The following is a 5,000-nucleotide window of genomic DNA, read 5'->3' on the forward strand; positions in this document are numbered from 1 at the left end:
AGCATTTAAAAAGGGAGATGAAGGTGGTAAAGGAGGAAGGAGGAAAGAGGAGGAAGAGGAGGAAGAGGAGGTGGAGAAAGAGAGAGAGAGGAGGGCTGTCCGTAATGGCTTTGTTAAACCTTAAAATAGCTGTGTATGTGTGTGTGTGTGTGTGTGTGTGTGTGTGTGTGTGTGTGTGTGTGTGTGTGTGTGTGTGTGTGTGTGTGTGTGTGTGTGTGTGTGTGTGTACTATAAGGACCTAATTCTGACAGGTTAACGCAATTATCTCAGAGCTAAAGGGATCTAAGCGACAGGTCACACCACCAGTCACCTGTTGCGTATCTCCCCCTTCTTTTATTCCCTTCCCTTTCGCTTTCCTTTCCTCCCTTTTCATCAGCGTCATATGATCCCCCTTTTGCGTCACTTATAACCAAACAATGAGTTCTTCCATACAAAACAAACCCTCTGAATTTTCTTCTTTCCTGAATCACAAAGCCAAACTAAATCCTTATTATTTTTTTTTTTAATCTCTTCTTCAACAGTCTATGATCTACTTCAGCATTCACCCTATTACTTTTCAATCTTCTAATACTTCTCTGTTTACTACTACTACTACTACTACTACTACTACTACTACTACACCGTCTATCCTTACTCAATACATTTCACTCCCATGTCTCTCCTGTTTTCAATAGACACAAAACATCATCCCCTCCAGCACCTCTTCGCCTCCTCTTCCCCTCGTCCCTCTCCATCTGCTCAGCCTCCTCCACTGCGTCCCTCTCTATCTCCTCAGCCTCCTCCCTCCCCATAGTCCTTGCCTGGCCGCCAATCACCGTGCCAGTAGTGTAGGTCAGTGCTCAAGTGCCGCAATCTCTTGACGCCACCTCTTGATTCTTGGCTATTTTTATTCTTGCAGCTGACAGAATGGATGGGATGAATGGATGGATGGATGGAGGGAGAGAGGATAAGCTATAGCAATGTTCAGCAGGTTCTTGGCTATTCAGAGTCATGGTCGATTGTGCCAGATGAATGATTGATTGACTGAATTTTTTTTCATTGGGACAGGAATATCGAGGTAACATGGCGCCGCTGTTCGTTGTTCTCGACCAAAGTTTGTGTCATCGTGTGCTTTGCTTTGCTTTGCCTCGCTTCGCTATCTCACTGCCAAGGACAGCATTCTCAGGCATTCCGGGGCCTTATCTTGACTACTGTAACAGGCTTATCAATGGTGCTTTTGTGAGTCTGCATAACCAATAAAAAACAAAAATATATCTAATAATCTAAGAAACTTTTGACAATCGTTCTGAGAGCACAGTGCTTTAAAGTATTAATCTAAATATATACATATCTTATAATCATACATTTTCATACTATGGGTCTCTTAAATAGCATAGCTGTGTAACCCTGAATATGCAAAATTATCTCCGATTCTTTCTATCTTTTCTGCGTCTGGTGCAAAACATTTACTTAAATACGGATTTATATACTCGTATACGTATACTGTATAAACAAACTTTTTTTTACTATAGTCTCTGAAATAATTATGTAGACCCGAAACGCTAAATTAATCTTCGAATTCTTTTTATTTTTTTTTCCTGTCCATATAAACAATGTTGACAAGTAAAGGTTCAAAGAACTTCGCTGACCTGGGATGTTCCTGTGCACCTCGAGGCACGCAACACAGCGCCGCACCTCTTCTACTTTCAAAAGGCTTTAAATGATTCTACACGAGTTTTTAAAAGTGTTGTTATGGTTCTAGTGACAGTTTAACAAGATTCCTACATTATTTAAAGGAGAAACAGTCTTGAGAACCCGGCTAATCATCTCTGTGGCCTTTGAAAATAGTCGTAGTGAGAGAGCAAAGCGTTCCTAGTACAGGCCACAGACGCACAGATAACACAATGGCCCTCGCCGCACAGTCCCATCAAGCAGGAATCAGCAGGTGGTGGGCCGAGTACTTCACTGTGCTATTCACGGAGCTATTACGTCAATGGAAGCCGCGATAAGACCCCCCCCCCTTAAAAGCCCTCATGTGGGTGGCGGTGGCGGTGGTGGTTGTAATGGTTGTGGTGGTTGTGTCTCATCGATGTTTAGGGTTCTGAATTACGGTTTGAATAATATCACAGAGCCAAACGAGATCGCATGTCATACTAATACATTAATGATAGTAATAATAATAACAACAACACGGTGAGTTATAAAGAGTGTGCTAATGAAAGATGCCACAACCCACAGTACAGTCGAGGCTACAGGTCAAGTAAGCTTCATTCCTACTGCATTTCATTCTTCCCTCCAACCTAAGTCCTCTGATCTCCTTGGGATCTGTCTACTGTCAGATTTTGCACGGAGACAGTCAGCTGATAAGAGGCCGCAAGACTGATGGAAAGCGCTTAAAACAATGCAAATAAGTGTAGTAAGACTAGCATATCACTCAACTTCTGCATTATACAGTCTCAAGAAGGCACCAATTGAAACATCTACCAAAGCTACCTCTGCCTCATCCCGGGTATCCTGTCACCACCACCTCGACTCAGACACTAACTAAGAAGAGAACAATGTGACGCAGAGACAGACAGAGTATTCAGAAAAGGCTTTGGTCTCTCACCACGACAATACTCAAAGGCTAGAGAGATGATTAGCCACGTTCTCAAGATCGCTTCTCGTGTTAATGGAAAAAATCTTGTTAACCTGTCACTAGAACCGTTAAAACACCCTTAATAAAAAAATGTCACTTCAACTGGAGCCTTTTAAATGTAGTGGTGCGGCGCAGAGGTAACTCAGAATACTGTAGAGAGACAGAGGAGACTGGTGACCGTGATTTCTCTTAAGTACACGCAGACAGTGGTTATAGTGGTGGTGGTGGTGGTGGTGGTGGTGGTGGTGGTGGTGATGATTTAGTGATGTGATGGGAACACCGGCCAGTTGACGTTCAGTGATGTCATCTTAACGCGCGCTCAACTCAAAGAATGGGCGTATGATGGCGGGCGTGTAAAGACAGAGAGAGATAGAGAGAGATGAGAGAGGAGAGAGAGAGAGAGAGAGTGAGAGAGAGAGAGAGAGAGAGAGAGAGAGAGAGAGAGAGAGAGAGAATTACGTATCCCTCCCACTACCTTCTTTTCTCACCCAGACTATCCTCCCTCCATTCCCCCCTCTCTCTCTCTCTCTCTCTCTCTCTCTCTCTCTCTCTCTCTCTCTCTCTCTCTCTCTCTCTCTCTCTCTCGCCACCATCACGGTCATTACATTGAGGAAAGTGGCCCTTTAGTGAACCTATTGCGACTGAGTGAGTGAGTGAGGGAGAGAGAGAAGGAGGGAGGGTGAGAGGGAAGGAGGAGACAGACTGGGAGTAGGAGTGAGAGAGCTCGGGAGGGGGAGAAGAGGAAAGAGGTGGAAAGGAAAGAAGGGAGAGGAGGAGAGGGGATGCATGTTGGAGTAGTGAAAGATATAAATCGAAAAAAGTGAATGTCGAGTGGATAAAGAGAGACGAGAGAAGGAGAGGAATGGAGGGAGGGAAGGAGGGAAGGAGTGGAGGTAATGGAAGAAAAAGAGGGGGCCAGTAAAAATGGACATGATAAAGTGCCGGTAAAAGGAATGTAAGAGGCGAGGTAATAGAAAGGAAATAAGAGAGAAAAACGAGAAGGAAGAAAAATGTAGAGAAGAAAAATGGGATGATGTAAAATACCGAGAGGAAAACAATTATTCAAACGTGCAGGAAAAAAGAGAAAAGTAAAAAAAAGGGAAAGAAGAAAAAAGAGAAGAATTAAGACCAAAGATGGGGAGAATAAAAGAAAGACCGGAGGAAGATTGCAAAGAGAAATCGTAAGAAATACTACGAAAAATGGAAGTAAGGTAGGGAAAAAATTAAAGTGATCAGAAGGAAAAGAAGGACAAAGGGAGAAATATGAAGGAATATAACAATAAAATAAGAAACCCCCAGACAGAGAAGAGAGAGGATAAGGAAGAATAGAATGCGGAAGGAGAGAGAGAGAAAAACAAAATGGAACAAAACAAGAAAGATAAGAGGAACCGAAAGAAAAGAGGAAGACAAGACCGGAAAAAAATAACGAAAGAGAAGAACGAAGAACAGAATGAGGAAGGAGAAAAAGAATGAAATAAAACAAGAAAAATAAGAGAAAGAAAGGAGGAAGACAAGATCGGAAAAAAAATAACGAAAGGTAAAAAAAGAGGAAAAGAAGGAAATTATGTTGGAAAAAAGGTGATAACGAGAACACCTGCGCCAAACACACCCAGTCATCTCACCTGTACATGGGAAGGGGCCAGTAATGGTGCCATCCCCTCCTTTCCCCTCCTCCCATCCCATCCCCTTCCCTCTTCCTCTTTCTCTTCCTCCTCCACTCACCTTCCTCTATTCTCCCCTCCTTCCTTCCCTTTCTTATGCTCCAAAACGTCTGGTTTAGAAACTTCCGGGTTCTCTCTCTCTCTCTCTCTCTCTCTCTCTCTCTCTCTCTCTCTCTCTCTCTCTCTCTCTCTCTCTCTCTCTCTCTCTCTCTCTCTCGTTACCAATAGTTCAGAATTAACCATGTTTCTATTTCAGTTATTGTGTGTGTGTGTGTGTGTGTGTGTGTGTGTGTGTGTGTGTGTGTGTGTGTGTGTGTGTGTGTGTGTGTGTGTGTGTGTGTGTGTGTGTGTGTGTGTGTGTGTGTGTGTGTGTGTGTGTGTGTGTGTGTGTGTGTGTGTGTGTGTGTGTGTGCAAAAGCTGCAATAAAGAGGCGTTAGAGGTGACGGAGTAAACGCAGGAAATAGCGTGTAGTAAAATGGAATATGGATAAAGTATGGTGAAGGAGAAGGAAGAGGAGGGGGAGGAGAAAAGAAGAAAATGACGATAGAAGGAAAAAGAAAACGAAATGGAGACAAAAAAAAAATGAAACTAACAAAACAAAACGGAGAAAGAAGAAAAGTACAAGATAGAAAGAGAGAGAGAGAAAAAAATGCAAATAACACCAGGAAAAACACTAAAACATACCCTCATCCACACCCCCGCCCCACACACACACATACAA

General features: G+C 43.1%; 1 protein-coding gene across 1 annotated transcript in view; it reads right to left on the reverse strand.

The window, feature by feature from the left end:
• The window catches only part of LOC135106492 (sodium-dependent dopamine transporter-like), a 45,020-nt gene that overhangs the window by 15,113 nt on the left and 24,907 nt on the right, over window positions 1-5,000 (reverse strand). The gene's annotated exons all lie outside the window — the stretch shown is intronic.

This window comes from Scylla paramamosain, chromosome 13 (genome assembly GCF_035594125.1).
Source record: "Scylla paramamosain isolate STU-SP2022 chromosome 13, ASM3559412v1, whole genome shotgun sequence".
NCBI classification, from domain to species: domain Eukaryota; kingdom Metazoa; phylum Arthropoda; class Malacostraca; order Decapoda; family Portunidae; genus Scylla; species Scylla paramamosain.